Here is a 20,241-nt window from a genome sequence, read left to right on the forward strand (position 1 = left end):
TTAACCAACCTAACCCATTGCTGTTGAGCTGATTGCAACTCATAGCAACTCTATAGGACACGATAGAACTATCCCATGGGGTTTCCAAGGCTTTAATCTTTGTGGAAGCAGACTGCCACACCTTTCTCCCATGGAGCAGGTGGTGAGTTTGAACTGCCAACCTTTCTGTTAGCAGCTAAGCACTTAACCACTGTGCCACCAGGGCTCCTTTCATAAAAGATTACAGTCAAGAAAACTCTATGGAGCAGGTCTACTCTGTTAACACATGGGGTCTCCATGAATTGGGGACTGACTCAATGGCAGCTAACAACAACAACAAAGTTAACTTCTATTGCAGCTTGGCCTTCTCCAGAGGAGCCAAAAAAGGATGTGCTTTGCTTTAAACCAAGCCCTGGTGATGCAAAGGGTAAAAGCTTGGCTGCTAACCAAAAGGTCAGCAGCCCGAATCCACCAGCTGTTCCTTAGAAACCCTATGGGGCAATTCTACTCTACCCTGTAAGGCCCCAGTGAGTTAGAATCGACTTGGTAACAACGGGGTTGGTCTGGTTTTGGTTTTTTGCTTTAAAAATGACATGCATTTCTTGGGCAACTCAGTCTAATTTGCTTGGGTAATGGGTCCACACGGACATTTCCATGAAACGACCAAAACTTTCACAGTCTAAGTTTTTAAAAGGTCAAAATATAACTTTCATATAAAGTGAGCACACGTCCAAAAGTTAACTAATAAAGAAACCTGCAGGATAATAAATTGGGTTCATAAAGATATAGAAGAGGCAGGAGCATTTATGGCGGCTAAATGAAAGAATGCTGGATTAAGATTGTGAAATTACATGCAAAACTGGTTAATGCCATGCAGGTAAAAAAGAAATAAATAAAACCCCCAAACTTTTACGTTGTAACATTTTTGATGGACAGGAGTGATTTGCATCTCTACAGAATAAATTCATTTCCATTATACTTAGCCCATCCCCATTATACTTAAAGGAAACCCTGGTGGCGTAGTGGTTAAGTGCTACGGCTGCTAACCAAAAGGGTCTGCAGTTCAAGTCTGCCAGGCGCTCCTTGCAGACTCTACGAGGCAGTTCTATTCTGCATCGCCATCACATATTTATAACTCAACATGGAATCTTAGAGTTGTAAAACAGCCTACTTAAAAGTAAAAGACAAAACAAGATAGATACTCCTAGATTATCAGATAAATTATTAATATGACCACTAATTGCATACTCAGTTCCATCCAAACTGCACTTAAATGCATTAGAACCAGAATAAATATACTACCAACGAGGTCCAAAAGCTGTTGCTGTCTAGTCAATTCCGACCCACAGTGACCCTATAGGACAGAGTATGACTGCCCCATTGGGTTTCCAAGGAGCGGGTAGTGGTTTCGAACTGCTGACCTTTTGGTTACCAGCGCTAGCTCTCAGCCATCAAGGTCCAGAGGTATAAAAAGTGGCTGGCCATTACACCAATCGCAACAAAAGGACTAAAGAGAAAAAAATGACTAAAATAAAATTTGTCATTTGATATTCAAGTTATATTAGTGATGTACACTTTGTCTAAGTTGTTTACTTCTGGAAGTTTCACGAGCTAGCATGCTTCATCCACAGATAAAATCCACAGCTTCATCTAGGTAAACTCTTAAACTGTGAAAATGTGTTAAATAAGTGTCTTTAAAATGTACAATAAATTATCACTTCTTTCTGTTATCTATTCCCAATATCTTAATGTTACAGAGGCTTTTACAAATGGAACTAATCTGTAGAATTATAAGATGGACCCCATTTATGATTTAAAAGTTCAATATTTAAATCCACATCAAATACTTTGAACTGTCCTCAGTCTGACAAATACCATTAGTCAGTTATGTTTATAAAAACGTAAACAATTTTTTTGTCATTGTTAAGCTCTTCTGTCAAAGATGTTCAGTTCCCACCAAGAGTAGAACGTTCTTATATTTAGTTTACTTTAAATCATTTTTTTAATGTAAAAAAATTTTAGAAGAATTTCTTTCTCTAAAAATAGAGATAAATTTTAGATTTAGAGGTCGAGTTCTCAAAATCACAGTAAAAAGCTTTAATCGCTCTAGGAAAATCAGCAGAAGTAAAATTTTTGTTTAAATTCTGAAAAAGAGAAAATTGTCTCTCCCTTAAAAAAATTTAAAAAAATGTGTGTTACTGAACAAATGGTTGCACTTTTGTTGCCACTTACTTTGTAGCCTTCGAAACCATTCAGTGGAATCCTGTTCAGCTGACAGTCTGACTTCACCTACCCTCCCTCATTGGATTCAGGTAGTACACACACAAAAAAAAACCAAACCCATTGCCTTTGGGTCGATTCTAGCTCGTAGTAACCCTATAGGGCATACAATTGCCAAGCAGTGGCTGGTGAATTCAAACTGCCAACTTTTGGTTAGCAGCCAAGCTCTTAACCACCATGCCACCAGGGCTCCTGAGGTAGTACCCAAAACCCCATTGCCGTTGAGTCGATTCCGACTCATAGCGACCCTATAGGACAGAGTAGAACTGCCCCCACAGAGTTTCCACGGAGCACCTGGTGGATTCAAACTGCTGACCTTTTGGTTAGCAGCCGTAGCACTTAACCGCTAAGCCACCAGGGTTCAGAGGTTCTCAACTGTGGCTGCATGTAGAATCACCTGGAGCGCTTTTTACAAAAATACTGATGCTTGAAATACACCCCAGACTGCATAAATCAGAACCACAGAGGATAGGACCCAATTTGCAGAATTTTTCAAAACCCTTCCAGGTGATTAGAATGTACAGCCAATGTTTAGAAATATTGATATAATGAATTTTCTAGCTGTTAGATATCACTTGTTTGTTCCTGACATTGAAGTTGTCAAATACTTTAAGTCTAAAAGAAATGGTTACTAAGGCTTTTTTAAAATAAATGGCTTTATATTCTGATAAAAAGACCAGACTTAATGGTCTGACTGAGACTAGAAGAATCCCGGCAGTCATGGTCCCCAAACCTTCTGTGCGCCCAGGACAGGAACCATTCCCAAAGACAACTCATCAGACATGGAAGGGACTGGACAATGGGTTGGAGAGAGATGGTGATGAAGAGTGAGCTACTTGTATCGGGTGGACACTTGAGACTGTGTTGGCATCTCCTGTCTGGAGGGGAGATGGGAGGGTAGAGAGGGCTAGAAACTGGCAAAATGGTCATGAAAGGAGAGACTGGAAGGAGGGAGCGGGCTGACTCATCAGGGGGAGAGTAAATGGGAGTATGTAGTAAGGTGTTTATAAGCTGATATGTGACAGACTGGCTTGATATGTAAACTTTCACTTAAAGCACAATAAAAATTATTAAAAAAAAAATGGCTTTAAAATATACCCATGAAATTCTTATTTTATCATTTCCTTTTTAATATTTGGAATATTAATATCTGCTAATATTTGGAAAAGTATATTTTGATAGAAGGTAAGGATACATTCCACAGTAATATAGGTTGATATTATTTGAAATCTGAGAGTAGTTTTTGTTTATAGAGGGATGATATATTCTTTCTTTGGAGAAACATTTTCATTGTTAATTCACCTTTTGGTTATTTGAAAGAAAGATAATACGCTATTCTGGAATGAGGAAGTTCAAGACAACAAAACGCTATTCTTTTCAGAGTAAAAATTGTAAAGGCTTATTTTCACTCTGGAAAGATTTGCTGGGCAAGAACATTCCTCGCCCCCTCTTTTGGGAGCATCTTGGCGGTTGTCTGGATCCTTTGGTAGGAGGATCTATGAAGGGAGCTGTGGTGGTCCTTGTAATAGGATAGCTAGGTGGAGCCTTAGGTGAGAATTGTCCAAGGGTACCCCTGAAGTAGTCTGGTCGAAGAATTCTGGGAAATCTCATATGTTTAATCCAGTTTCAAGTGTTTTGTTTGTATAAGCATGTGTGCACATGCGTTTTATGTTGGCTAGCCTTGCCTGTACAGTGGAGAGTTGAAGAATGTTCTTGGCCCGTGCTTGGGGTGAAGAACCAAGGTGGTGGGCATCAACTGCTGGAAAGAAGTTTCCAGAAGGCAAAAGGAGATTCAGAGAAGAGTCTTTATGATCTGTCATAAACAGCGAGCCATTGAGAACAAGTGATGACTAGAATAATTTCTGAAATCTGTAAACGTTCTTCAGTGACTGCAGGAGAAAATGGCCTGACTTAATTTCCTAGGGCTGCCATAACAAAATACCAAATGGTGAGTGGCTTTAAAGAATAGACATTTATTGTCTCACAGTTCTGGAAGCTAAAAGTCTAAATCATGGTATCAGCCATGTAGATTCCTGAGGATCTGAGAGAGGCCCTCTTCCATGCCTGTGGCTGCCAGCAATTTCTGATGTTCCTTTACTGCTTGTAGATGTATCTCCACATGGTGCCTTACCCCTGTGTGTGACTCTGTCTCTGTCCTCCCCTTTTGTAAGACACCACTCAGAAGCGGTTAGAACCCACTCTACTCTGCTAAGGATGTCTGGTGGTGCAGTGGTTAAGCACTCATCTGCTAACCGAAAGGTCAGTGGTTCAAACCCACCAGCCACTTTGCAGGAGAAAGATGTGGCAGTCTGCATCCATAAAGATTACGGCTTTGGAAACCCTATGGTGCAGGTCTGTTCTGTCCTATAGGGTCACTATGAGTCAGAATTGATGGGAATGGGTTTGGTTGGGTTAGGCTGACTTCGTTAACCTAACTGATAACATCTGCAAGGAAAAACTGTATTTCCCCAAACAAGGTCACATTCACAGATACTAGGGTTAGGATTCCAGTATATCTTTTGGGGGCATACAAGTCAGTTAGTAACGTGGTTCAAAACCAGACACATCCAGTTATTGAAGATGAATGCCATTTGTGGTAAAGTGAGGAGTGACTCCTGGGAGCTAAAGAAGAGACAACTAGGTTGTAACAGAAAAAATACAAATAACTGTTCATTCTATCAGTCAACAAATATTCATTAATGGCTGTATTTATGTATATTGTATATTCATTAGTTGTATATACAGACTATGCCAGCTACCAAAAATTCTTATCTTTAATGAGATGTGGTATTAAAACTGATAAATATAACAAAACACTTTGCCAGGCACTCTACCTACAAAGCTATTATCTCTAATTTTAAGTGTTTGGTGGGACAATCTTTAAAAAAAATGCCAAACAGGCTGTCATATACAAGGTATACATTTTTATGTTCTTATTTTATGATGTTTTTTCTTTATTGTTTTCATAAATAGTATCTCAATTCTATTTCTGGGTGCAATTATATAAAGGAGATTTGTTTAGGGGTTGATCCATGGAGAATCTGTTTTAGCAGGATGACGGCATAATGAGATGAAGGTTAAATAGGCAAGGCAGCCAATGCAGCTGAGAATCATCAAAAATCAGCATAGGAAGGAAACTCAGGATATAGAAGCCATCTGGCCAGAGGTAATTTAGCAAATTCTCACAAGGAAATCTAGTTTTTGTTAACTTTAGTTACGACTCAGAACAGAAATGTTTTAAGCTATCTTAATAAAATGAGTGATTCAAGATTCCAGAGAAGGACATTCTACAATGCTGTCTTCAAACATGCTGGGGATTTCCCCTTCTCAAATATGTCTAGCTTAAAATGAGCTATATGGTACTCACAGTATATTCAGTCAGTATAAACATTATGAGTACATTATTTTCCTCAATGAGAAAACCAAAACAAAAAACCAGTTGCAATCAGGTTAATTCCAACTGTCTTAGGCTGGGTTCTCTAGAAAAGCAAAACCAGTAAACTGTATAAATAGAGACAGAGAGAAAGATTTATATCAAGGAAATGGCTCAAGCGATTGTAGATATCCCAAGTCCGTGGGTCAGGATAGAGACGTTTCCTAATTCATGTGGCCACAGGGGCTGATGAACCCCATACTGGCAGGTCAGAGAGCAGGGCTCTTGCTCACAGGCTGTGAAGATTGAGGAATTCCAAGATCTGCAGGCAAAACCAAAGATGAGCTGCTAGCTTAAGTCCCAAGAACCGGAGGTCAAACAGGAGCCAGCTGCAGGAGCCAGCCCAAGCAAAAGCCCCCGAGCCCTGCCAGGATGTCCGCGTATGGTAACTGCAGGCCACACACCCAAGGAAACTCCATTTCAACTGCTTGGCTACTCACAGCAGATTCCATCATGGAGGTGATCACATTATATCAAATCTCATCATGGAAGTGATCACAACATCGTATGACTGCCAAACCACTGAGAACCATGGCCCAGCCAAGTTGACACACAACCTTAACCATCACACTGACTCATGGTGAACCCATTTGTGTCAGAGTAGAACTGTGCTTCACTGGGTCGTCAATGGCTGACTTTTTGAGGATATTGAGAAAAAAATGAAATTATAACCAAAGTACCTACCACGCAGTTGGGTATTTATTGTTGATAACTCTATAATGCTATAGATGTTCATTTATATTCCCTTTGTTGTCGACCTTTACCTTCCTTTTTTCTTCCCAAGGCTCCTCTTTTCTCATTCTTCTCTCAGGTCTGCCCCATTTTGGGACTTACTTTCTCATTAACATTTCCTATAGAAAGTGAATAGTTGTCAAAGAAATGGCAAAATTCAAACTTTCTAAATTATAGATTTTTAGCTCAATCTTTTAATTACACCTGAAGATGTAATCCGATGGAGTCTACAATTTAAATTCCTAAGGCTTCTTGGGTTACATGAAAAATTACTGTCCTTCAACATATACTTATGCCTCCATGTACCAGACACTGTTCTGTATACTAGACATACAGCAATGGATAAAAACAAACAAACAAACAAACCCTGTCCTCATGGAGCTTATATCTAATAAATGTGTGAATCCACATCTATATCTATCACTTTATATAAAAATATACTTTATTAAAAACAATAATTATTAACTTGATTCTTTCACCAGTTAATACAATACACAGACACTCATACACCTACATAACAGGAGAAGGGGCTGGTGGTCCCCAAATTGGGGGTAAAGAAAGTCACAGTTTTAAATAAAATGATCAAAGCATGCGTCCCTGAGAAGTTGACATTTGAACAAAGACCTGAAGAAGGTGTCCCACGTCACAGAATGCTGTCATGTGAGAGTACTAAAAGGGAGTTGAAGGATAGTTGGTTTTAATAGGTGTAGAGATAGAATCCACCACCCATCTGTTTGGCATACTGTGGTGGCAGGCTTGCTGTTCTGATGCTGGAAGCTATGCCACTAGTACTTCAAATACCATCAGGATCACCCATGGTGGCCAGGTTTCAGCAGAGCTTCCAGACTAAGACAGACTAGGAAGAAAGGCCTGGTGATCTACTTCTGAAAATTAGCCAATGAAAATTCTATGGATCACAACAGAATATTGTCCAATATAGTGCTGGAAGATGAGCCTCTATGTTGGAAGGCACTTTAAATACACGGTGGCTCCAACGATGGACTTCGGCAAACCAATGATCATGAGGATGGCATAGGATCCAACAATGTTTCATTCTGTTGTGGGGAGGGGGGTGTCATCATGAATCAGAGCCAATGTAATGGCAGTTAGCAACAAGCTTACAGAGATAGAATCCTAGAAACAGCACGTGACTTGGTATACTAGCATAAGTCCTTGAAAGAAGTGGAAGGCTTACCAAGAGTGAGAGGGTTAAAAGCCAGTTGTTTGCTCTAAACAATCCATGTATATGCTTTAAAATAAATAGATGCTATTATGGTTAGTCACTGAGGATCCTGGATAAAATGGCAAGTTTATAAAATAGATGCTTACGCAATTTACTTTGGTTCATATTTTAATATAATTAGAAACCAATGTCAGAAACTTTAGAAAAGCAATCAGGCTAAGCCATTCAGTGTATATTAAGGGAAAATACAGCTGTCTGGCAGGAAGAAACAGAGGGAAGGAAGGAGATGACCAGAGCATAAGGTAAGAGGTGTAAGAAGAGAGATGATTTCGGAATACAGGAGATTTATTGTACCTGGGAAAGGAAAATAGGGGACCCAAGTCAAAGCCCTGGTTTTAAATATGTGTGTTATTTAAGAATAAATTGAAATAAAAACAGGTAACGTGTAAAAAGATTCTGTGAGAAAGATTATTTCACTGATGACAGAAGCAAAGCATCAGATAAAAAAAATCCTCGTAGACAAATAATGTTACAGAATATATTTCATGTAATATAGCAGCAGGAAGAAAGCACTAAGAATGTCATACAGAAAAGGAAATAAATTCTCAAATGAATCTTAGTGTAATATATTAGTAGATTATCCACATAAAATGTTACCCCTTTTTCAGGTATCACCTACTAAATATTACACTTTATCGATAGAATGAGTGTAATAAAGTCAATGTCTTTAATACAGAATCTGAGAAAATTGGCTCAACCATACACAGCAGCATGATCTTTAATTGGTAATACATTCACATAATTCAAAGATCATAAAAATATAAACATATACTTAGAGTGAATTTTTTATCCCACTTTATAGCAGACATTATATGCTCTTTCAAATCTTAAAGTTTTTTCCATATTAATTCATTTGAATACAGTCATAAAATCCTTCTCCCTTTTTAATTTTTAGCAACTGCAAAGTATTCCATTGTATGAGTATACCATGATCTATTTAATAATTTTCTGTTAATGGAAATTTACGATGTTTTCTTTTTTTTACTATTATAATTAAAGTCACAGTAACTAAACATGTACATATGTAATTTCAAATGCATAGTAAGATATATCTAGTATAAAACTCTAGGAGTAGAATTGTATTTGAATTTTAAGACATAAAATTTTAATTTTGATGCATATTGCCCAATGGCCTCTGTAAGAATTGTACCAATTTACCTTCTCACTAGCAATTCATAAGAGTTACTATTACCTTGTAGACATGACAACACAATGTATTTTGGATTTTAGTCTATTGGGTAGGTGCAAATTTTATCTCAATGTTGTTTGAACTCATATTTCTCTTAATACAAACCCATGTGGAGATCTTTTCATATGTTTAGGAGATATCTGCATTTTCTTTGATGAGAACCCTCTTGTGATGCCCTTTGCCCGTTTTTCTGTAGAGAGATTAACCCAAGTCACAAATGTTTTTCCATGTGTGTAATTTCAGTATTTACACTTAGTTTTATTTTTTGGCATGTGTAAAATTTTTGTTTTTGCGTTTAATTTATTTTTTATTCTACACCTTCCATATTTTATATTCTAGACATAAGGCCTTTCTTGCTCTGTGGTTATAAAATAATTCTTTGTGTTTTGTTTTTCCTAGTACTTTTTTGGATATAGATAGAGACAGACACGTACACACACATTATTTGGGATTTATCTAGAAATGGACTTAAGTTTGTTTTATTCTGTATGTCTCCCTGGTTATCTAAACAGAATTTAGTAAAAATCTTTTTTAAGATGCCTCCGTATTCTTATGTTAAGCTTCTGAATATATTTGATTTATTTCTGTTCTTTCAATTCAGTACCATTGCTCTTTGTGCTAGTCACATGCTAATACTTCACTGAGGTAATTAGTAAGACTTTGTAGTGTATTTTATGGTTTGATAACCTTGTCAGACATTATATAGTCTCCTGCCTCTAAGTTGGCACAGCCACTGTGGAAAACAACTTCATCAATATGTACATACTCCATGATACAGTAATAATACCACTTCTTGGCTTATACCTTAGAGCTCTGGTTCTCAAACAGAGTCACATACATGGGTTCTTAGATTTCTGAATCTCATCCCCAGTTTCTAATTCATTTACCTCCATAGACCAACTAAAGAATAGAGGGCATATGATGGAGTTGATAGGACAAGGAAAGTGGAGGTCAAAACTGAAGAGTAGTTAAATCCAAGCCTAAAAACATCTGGCTTCACGACAATCATTATGGATTTCTGTGCAAGCAAGTGGATTTCTAATAGTTGATTTTTTTTACAACACTATTGAATTATGTGTAAATTGTGTTAGTAAGTTCCTCAAAACATCAGAAAAAAATTGCAAATAAATATAAAATAATAAATTACCACATCCCAGCTGACATATAGCTATTTTTTTATTTTGTTGTTGTTGAGAATATGCACAGCAAAACATACACCAATTCAACCATTTCCACATGTACAATTCAATGACACTGATTACACTAGTCCCCCTTATCCACGGGGATACGTTCCAAGACCCCTCATGGATGCCTGAAACCGTGAATAGTACTGAACCCTATATAGACTATGATTTGTCCTATTCATAAATACCTATGATAAAGTTAAATTTATAAATTAGGCACAGTAATAGATTAGCAACAAAAAGCTAATAATAAAATAGAACAATTATAACAATATACTGTAATAAAACTTAGGTGAATGACGGAGCAGAACGGCATGAGATTTCATCATGCTACACACTCATTTTACATTTTTCAACCACAGTTGACTGCAGGTAACTGAAACTGCGGACAGTGAAACCATGGATAAGGGGGAGCTACTGTACATCCTTTAGGCTGTGCAGTCATTCTCACCCTCCATTTATGAGTTGTTCCTCCCCCATTAACATAAACTCACTGGCCCCTAAGTTTCCTATCAAATCTTTCGAGTTGCTCTTGTTACTTCAATCCCATATAAATTGTTCTTAAAAGAGCTTCATGTTCAAGCCAGATGTATTTTATTAGTTAAGCTAAACTACTGTTTGGTTTTAAGAAGACTTCAGGAGATACTCTTGGTTTAAGTTTTAAAGATTATCTCAGGGCAGTAGTTTCAGGGATTCATTTAGCCTTGATGGCTCCAGAAAGACTGGAGTCCATGAGAATTTGAAATTCTGTTCTGCATTTTCTCCCCTTTGATCAGGATTCTTCTTTAGAATCTTCAAAATCTTCAGTAATGGTAGCTGGGTACCATCCAGTTCTGCTCTCATGGCCAAGGAGGAAGTTGTCTCCTTCTGCCTCTGTTGCTCCAGGCAAATAGAGGCCTTGGATAGCCACTTGAAAGTGTTTACAACCCCAGACACTACACAAAAAACTAGAAGGTAGAACAGAAGCACTGAACACATTATTAGGCCAGTTAACTGCGATGACCATGACTCTAAACCTCCAAACCAAGGAACCAAATCCCATGAGGTTTTTGTTGTACATGAGCAGCCTCTGCTGCTACACTCTCTTTCTCTCTTTTCTTTTTTTGTCATTGTAAATACATCTATCGCACAACTTACTTTTGCCAGTTCAACTTTTTACAGGTGTACAACTTATTAACATCAATTACAATAATTAGCTGTGCAACTCTACCCTTAATCAATGCAAAAGATATTTCTTAGGATACTGGTATTTATCTTGAGGGATAAATTTTAGGTTTTAAACTCTATATATAACAAAATGAAAGATTATGATACAAAGGTTTATTAGGTTATGCTAAGTTAAGCTACAGTAACAAACAGCTCAAATATTACATGGCTTAAAATGATGACGCTCACTTCTCTTTCAACCACATGTTCCTCACGGGCTGGCATGGGAACTCTGCTTATTGTAGTCACCCGAGGACCCATATTATTTAAAGGCTAGATCTTGACACATGTTTTCATAATCTCAAAATGCAGGGAGAAAAAGAGCGTGTTGAACTCTATAATGCCTCTTAAGGCTTCTGCCCATATTTTGTTGGCTAAAATAAATCACGTGGCCTCATATGAATTTCTATCATGTGCCTATGGCAAGAGAATTGACATTTGTGAGAAGCCTAAATAACTTCCTAAAAGGTATTGGATTATAAATTTTGATCAGATTATAGTCTATAAAACAACTCTGTATGATCAATATATTCATCAATATATTTTCTTCTGCTGATATGCCCTCACATATGTATTTTAAGTCCAAATCCCCTTACATAGACTTTGTTAGAATGCCTTTAAAACAAAAAGTAAAAACATAATTTATGTGGAGATATTTCTTAAATTTTAATATGACTTAGCAATCACATTATGAGTATATATGTATATCTATATATGTGTGCATGTGTATACAAGTACATGTGTGTAAGTGTGTGTGTATATATGTATTCAAGTATCAGACATGGACATGAAAAACAAATTCCAGAGAAAATGATTTCTCTGACTATGCTTTTCCATGATCAGAAAAACCTGTGGTTAGAAATATCTACCATCCTATAATTAGATACACCTACTGTTCTTTGGTAAATCATACCTTCCAAGCCCCTTTGTTCCAAGTATTTGAAGAAGCTAATATTTAATATCAAATCAAACATCCTGGGACTTTGATGTCATTGTTGTCAGAAATTACTACAGATCAGGTGTGAATTCTATTCTTGGTAGAAAAATATATGAAGTTAGTTTTCTTATACTTTTTTCATAAAAAGATTCTCTTTTTCTTGGTCCAACCCTGGCCAAAAAAGAATAATTTTTTAAAGTAAGGTATAAAGAATATGTATGGAGCAAGTTAATTTATCAGGAACCAAAAAGAATGACACACTATAGACTTATGAAAGCATTAAAGAAAAAGTTTCAGTCTCCAGCAATGCATATAAGGTTCATCAACTGAAACCTGTGCATTTGCAAATTTTTTAACAACACAAGTCTAATAAAGGATATAGTGAAAATTAATATAAAAATAATATATATTGCCCAAAAATATATTATGACCAAGAACGTTATGACTGAAAACACACAGGATATTAAAAGAATTAAGATGCTAAGTATAAAACTGCCTATATACAAGGAGTCCCCAACTTATGACGTATTTGAATTACGACGAACCACACAGCTGTCAGTTTTTTTTTTACATCTTATCATTAGTAATATATACTACACACAATGTTAAAATATATCACTAAGTTTACACATAATGTTTCCAACCCCCAAAGACAAATAAAGATTGGATTTATAAAGATACTGATAATAAAAAAAGCAATAATAATGAAAGTAAAAGAAAAAAATGAGATATCAGACTTATGTCAGAACCGACTTATGACAGAGTATTTGTGGGAACAGAATCCCTTCATAAGTTGGGGACTACCTTCATTAGAAAGGCTTGAACTGAACTTTTTTCTAGGATAATATGAATAACCAAATTTGACTCAAGGGGGAGTAGAAAATAAAATCCAAAATATTTCCAAATATCATAATCAAATATCCATGTGTTTAGGATTTATGACTCATTCAATATTGGAAAATATATGAATATATCTCGTATACTTCATAAAAATAAAATCTATATGTTTAAAATTTTTTTAAATATCTTAATGTAAATGTCCATGTATCCTTTATACATACATACATACATACAAGGAAACATATTTACCACATATGTATTCATGTGTCTGTAACTTAAATTCTTCAAATCAGCTGCCAATAATTTCAGAGTTAAATGTATATTATTAAAGCTTTTGATTTTTTACTGCAAGTGTTCTTTGGTTGTTTTAAACTAAGTGTTTTATGTACTATACTCTTGTCAGAAATTGATTTTGTCAATAGGTTCAGTCTATATCATATCAGTCAGGACAGGCTATGAAAGATGTGGTTTTAGACAACCCTATGATGGTTGGGATTGTGTGTCAACTTGGCTGGGCCATGATTCTAACTGTTTTGGCAGTCATGTGGTGGTGTGATCACTTCCATATTGAGATTTGATATGTGATCACCTCCATGATGGGATCTGCTGTAAGTGGCCAATCAGTTGAAGGGGAGTTTCTTTGGGCGAGTCGCGCGCATTGAATGTAGGTGGACATTCTGGCAAGGCTCAAGGTCTTTTTGCTCACGCTGGATCCTGCAGCTGGCTCCTGGTCACCTGACCTCCCATTCTTGGGACTTGAACTAGCAGCTTATCTGTGGTCTTCCCTGCCGATCTTAGAATTCATCGATCTTCACAGCCTGTCAGCAAGAGCCCTGCTCTCTGACCTGCCGATCTTGGGTTCCCCAGCCCCTGCAACTACATGAATCAGTAGAAGCCTCTATCCTGACTCACGGAGTTGGGAGGTTCTAGCCTCTACAACTGCATTAGCCATTTCCTTGATATAAAATCTCCGTATATATATGTATTTATGAACTTTACTGGTTTTGCTTCTCTAGAGAACTCATACTAAAACAAACCCAAGGCCTCAGTGTCTTAAGGCAACAAAATTTTATCTATTTCTTATACTACATAACTTCCAGGTTAGCAAGGAGGTGGAGGGTTCTATTCTATGTCATTCTCAGAGACATAGAGTGAGAAGGAATCCATCTTTGTTTATCCATGATTGATGAGGCACAAAAAAAAAGACCTGGCAAATTGCACACTGGTTTCTTAATTTCCACATTCCTTGTCTGTTTACATTTCAAAGGCCAACACAGTAGTATTTACCTTTAAAGATCAAGAAAATGCAATACTAATATAGGCCTAGAAGGAAAACTGAAAATATACATCAGAACTGCATGAGTTGTCTTTTGTTATGTAACAAAAGTACCCCAATATTCAGTAGCTTAAAACAAACACATTTATTAAGTCACAGTTTCTGTGGGTCAGGAATTCAGAAGTGTCTTACTGTCCTGGATTAAATTCTGTCCCCCCTCAAAATATGTGTCAACTTGGTTAGGCCATGATACCCACTATTGTGTGGTTGTCCTGCATTTTGTGATTGTTGTAATTGTCCTGTGTTATAAATCCTAATCTCTGCCTGTGGTTAGGGAGACAAGATTAGATTATGTTAAAGAGGATTAGGGTGGGATGTAACACCCTTACCTTGGTCACATCCCTGATCCAATGTAAAGGGAGTTTCCCTACAGTGTGGCCTACACCACCTTTTCTCTCTCAAGAGATAAAAGGAACGGGAAGCAAACGGGGAGGGGGGGACCTCATACCACCGAAAGCAGCATGAGAGCAAAGTGTGTTCTTTAGACCTGGAGTTGCTGCACAGAAAAGCTCCCAGACCAGGGGAAGACTGATGAAAATGATGACAAGAGCCTCCCTCCAGAGCCAACAGAGAAAGCCTTCCCCTGGAGCTGATGCCCTGAATTTGGACTTCTAGCCTACTAGGACTGTGAGAGGATAAACTTCTATTTGTTAAAGCAATCCACTTGTATTTCTATTATAGCAGCACTAGATCGCTTAGGCACTTAGTGTCATGGATTGAATTTTGTCCCCCCAAAATATGTGTCAACTTGGTTAGGCCATGATTCCCAGTATTGTGTGGTTAGCCTCCATTTTGTGATTTTTCTGTGTTATAAATCATAATCTCTGCCTGTGGTTAAAGAGGATTAGGGTAACACCCTTGCTCAGTTGATATCCCAGATCCAATGTGAAGGGAGTTTCCCTGGGGTGTGGCCTGTACCACTTTTTATCTTACAAGAGATAAAAGGAAAGGGAAGCAAGCTGAGACTTGGGGACCTCATACCACCAAGAAAGCACTGCAGGGAGCAGACCACGTTCTTTGGACCTGGAGTTCTTGTGTAGAGAAGCTCCTAGTCCAGGGGAAGATTGATGAGAGGGACCTTCCTCCAGAGCCAACAGAGAAAGAAAGCCTTCCCCAGGAGATGATGCCCTGAATTTGGACTTCTCACCTACTAGACTGTGGGAGACTAATTTCTCTTTGTTAAAGCCATCCACTTGTGGTATTTCTGTTATAGCAGCACTAGATAACTAAGACACTTAGTAGGGTGAATTTGGCTCCATGTCTCTCCTCAGTCCAGAGTCAGCTGATACTGCAGCTATCTGAGGATCTGACTGAGCTGGAGGATCTGCTTTGAAGCCGTCTTACGTGAATTGTTGGACAAAGGCTTCAGTTCCCCGCCACATGGGTTTCTCCTCAAAACGTGGCAGATTGCTACCCCTTGGAAGTGACAAGGTATCACTTCTATCATGTTCTATTGATTACACAGACCAACCCATGTGGGGCAGGATTACAGAATAGCGTGAATATCAGATGAAGAGGATCATCTGGGCCCATCATAGTGGCTGGCTATTACAGACATCAATGACTACCACATTTCCCAAAACACAGTAGTGTTTGCATGGGCCACTGCCAATATTGTTCTCCTTCTACCCTTGGCCAGTTTTCAACTCCACGTGTATGTGTTTTTCTACATACCTAAATTGTCCTTTCTCCTTCGGTGCTATACAAACTGTACTCAACTTTCAAGTCCTAATTCAAGTTTAAATCTTTTAGTTGGGATAGGCTATACATATTGGTTACTCCTCATTTCTCCAATAATTATTATATGCCCTGTATAGTTCAATAGTATCCTATGCTTTCTCATTTATAACTATTTGCCTTCTACAACTAAATGATAAATTTCTCATAATAAAAAGACTTTCTTATTTTTCCCTTCCTGTTCAATACATGGAGCCCTGGTGGTGCAGTGGTTAAGAGATTTACTGCTAACCAAAAAGATCAGCAGTTGGAATCCACCAGCTGCTTTTTAGAACCCTATGGGACAGTTCTACTTTATGGTCACTATGAGTTGGAATCGACTCGATGGCAACAGGTTTTTTTTTTTTTTTTAATTCAGTACATTCTGTTTGGTCAATTGATTGATTCTTTTAACTAGTATTTATTGAGCACTGATGATGCTCGTTAGTTACAGGATAATTACCTTAGTATAATGAATAAGATATTTCACAAATCATTCCTCAGTCTACTTTTCAGCTATCCTGATTGTCAGCTTTGCACCTACCTTTAAGCTCCAGCATTGCCAAACTTCTCAGCCAGTTTCAGATATACCATAGGTATTATTCCCATGCCTTTGCATTTGCTGTCCCCTTATCCCATACTGCCTACCACCATATACTTATTAAGCCAGCATCAGCTCCCCCTTAGTGCTTTACTTATGCCTCATCTTACAGCAACAGGTCAGTTGATCTTTTGTTCCACTCAATGGTGGGGTTCCAGAAACCTGTCTTATTCATACTTGTATACTTATAGCCCTGCAGTCTGAGAATGGGAGGAGGATGTTGGGTCAGCCCAGGAGTTATCACCAGAATAGAGAAATCGAGTGAGGGAAAATAATCCAGTAAGTTTGAAATCTGGGGAAGAGAGGCTTTCAAGAACCATGGGGTGAGCAATAGGGCCAAGAGCTCAACAAGTATCAAGAAAAATGAGAATAGAGGAAAGTTCTTTGAATTTAACACATAAGAGGCTATTCATGGCTTTCTTGAGACTGAATTTTAAATAAGCAGAGTAGATGCATAGGCAATAGCAAAGTATTGGTGCTGAAGAATTATATATAGACCACTTATCAGAAAATTTTGGCAGTAAAAAGAGACAGAATACAATAGTAAGTAAAGATGTCAGCATTGGCAAAGGGGAAAAATGTCCAAGATAATGGAGATTAATTTCTTGATTTTAACACCATAACAAACTTTCACTAATAGTTCCTTAGCCTGTCTATTTTCTCCACACCTTTTAAACAAGTAAGGAAAAATATGAAAGAAAAATAATACTTAAATGTTGTTCTCTGCTATGCTGCCCTTTGCTCTCAACATAGCACAACACAACGCAGTCTGAATGACTATCATTCCACACAAAGTTCTATTTATGGAATGGTGCCTAATAAATTATTTCTTGTTTTCTTTAATTGTTCTCTTTAAATTCAGCTCATCTTTCATTACTTATCTTAAATCTCACCACCTCCATGAAGTCTTCATAAATACCTCTAGTTATAATCCACATGGAATCCCTCACATTCCCATGCCGTTCGTTCGCATATTTCTTAGAGCACAAATACTGTGATAACTTGTATCATATTTAATTAAATACTGGAGTCGAGTATAAGCTCCCATAGGGTGAGATTTTGTCTTAAGAATCTTTTTGGTTAAATTGAATTTCATGTACGTGACAAGACAATTAATATTCACATCGGATTTCAGCTCTTGCTGCAGTCACAATCTCCTCAGTGACATATAGAAAAATTGAGAGAGCAGTTTGCAGTATTTACCTAGGACTCAGCTATTCAAGCATGCATTTTTATATGGAGGAAAATTATTTTCCCCAAGTATATATAAGCAATGAAATGAGAACACATCATTCTAAATGTGTGTTATTGTTGTTAGGTACAATCGAGTCGGTTCCGACTCATAGTGACCATAAAGACAAAAAAAAAAAAAAAAAACACTGCCCAATCCTGAGCCATCCTCACAATTGTTGCAGCCACTGTGTCAATCCATCATATTGAGGGACTTCACCTTATTTGCTGACCCTCTACTTTGCCAAACATGGTCTCCTTCTCCAGGAACTGGTCCTTCCTGATAACGTGTCCACAGTACATGAGATGAAGTCTCACCATCCTTCCTTCTAAGGAGCATTCTGGCTGAACTTTTTCCAAGAAACATTTGTTCCTTTCTCTGGAAGTCCATGGTATACTCAGTATTCTTCGCCAACACCATGATTCAAATGCATCAGTTCTGCAGTCCTCTTTATTCATTGCCCAGCTTTTGCAGGCATATTAGACAATTGAAGATACTTTGGCTTCGGTCAGGCTTACCTTAGTCCTCAAAGTGACATCTTTGCTTTTTAACACTTTGAAGCGATCGCTTGCAGCAGATTTGTCCAATGCAATGCGTTGTTTGATTTATTTTTTTCCCACATTAAAATGCTTTTTTTTAATTTTTATTGTGCTTTAAGTGAAAGTTTAGAAATCGAGTCAGTCTCTCATACAAAAATTTATATACACCTTGCTATTTTTTTATATGCTCCTAATTGTTCTCCCGCTAATGAGACAGCACACTCCTTGTCTCCACTCTCTATTTTCGTGTCCATTCGGCCAGCTTCTGACCTCCTCTGCCCCTTAATCTCCCCTCCAGACAGGAGATGCCAACATAGTCTTATGTGTCTACTGCTCCAGGAAGCTCACAATTCACCAGTATCATTTTCTATCCCACAGTGCAGTCTAATCCCTGTCTAAAGAGTTTGCTTTGGGAAAGGCTCCTGTCTTGGGCTAACAGAAGGTCTGGGGATGGTGATCACCACGGTCCTTCTGGTCTCAGTCAGACCATTAAGTCTGGTCTTTTTATGAGAACTTGGGGTCTGCATCCCACTGCTCTCCTGCTGCTTAGAGGTTCTCTGTTGTGTTCCCTGTCAGAGCAGTCATCGGTTGTAGCCGGGCACCATCTAGTTCTTCTGGTCTTGGGCTGAGATAGTCTCTGGTTTATGTGGTCCTTTCTGTCTCTTGGGCTCATAATTACCTGCGTCTTTGGTGTTCTTTATTCTCCTTTGCTCCAGATGGGTTAAGACCAATTGATGCATCTTAGATGACCGCTTGCTAGCATTTAAGACCCCAGAAGCCACTCACCAAAGTGGGATGCAGAATGTTTTCTTAATAGATTTTATTATGCCAGCTGACTTAAATGTCCCCTGAACCATGGTCCCCAAACCCTCGCCCCTGCTACGCTGGCCTTCAAAGTGTTCAGTTTATTCAGGAAACTTCTCTGCATTTAGTTTAGTCCAGTTGTGCTGACCTTGCCTGTATTGTGTTGTCTTTCTCGTCTCCTAAAATAATTCTTATCTACTATCTAATTTTTTTTAACCCCTCTCCCTCCCTACCTCCCTCCCCTGTAACCATCAAAGAATATTTTCTTCTCTGTTTAAACTATTTCTCCAATTCTTATAATAGTGGTCTCATACAATATTTGTCCTTTTGCAACTGACTCATTTCACTCAGCCATTATAATGCCTTCCAGATTGCTCCATGCTATAAAATGTTTCACTGATTCATCACTGTTCTTTATCAATGCATAGTATTCCACTGTATGAATATACCGTAAGTTATTTATCCATTCATCCCTTGACGGGCACCTTGGTTGCTTCCATCTTTTTCTTTTGTAAACAGTGCTGCAATGAACATGGATATGCATATATCTGTTTGTGTAAAAGCTCTTACTTATCTAGGATATATTCCAAGGAATGGGATTGCTCGATTGTATGGAAATTCTATTTCTAGTTTTTTAAGGAAGCACCAAATCAATTTCCAAAGTGGTTGTACCATTTTACATTCCCACCGGCAGTGTATAAGTGTTCCAGTCTCTCCACAACCTCTCCAACATTTATTATTTTGTGTTTTATGGATTAATGCCAGCCTTGTTGGAGATGGAATCTCATTGTAGTTCTGATTTGCATTTCTCTAATGGCTGATGATCATGAGCATTTCCTCATGTATCTGTTAGCTACCTGAATGTCTTCTTTAGTGAAGTGCCTGTTCATATTCTTTGCACATTTTCCCCCACCTCAGGCAAATGTTTAATTTTTTTTTTCTGGTAATTATTATTATTATTTTTAATAATTTTTATTGAGCTTTAAGTGAA

Source organism: Elephas maximus, chromosome 4 (genome assembly GCF_024166365.1).
Source record: "Elephas maximus indicus isolate mEleMax1 chromosome 4, mEleMax1 primary haplotype, whole genome shotgun sequence".
Classification (NCBI taxonomy): domain Eukaryota; kingdom Metazoa; phylum Chordata; class Mammalia; order Proboscidea; family Elephantidae; genus Elephas; species Elephas maximus.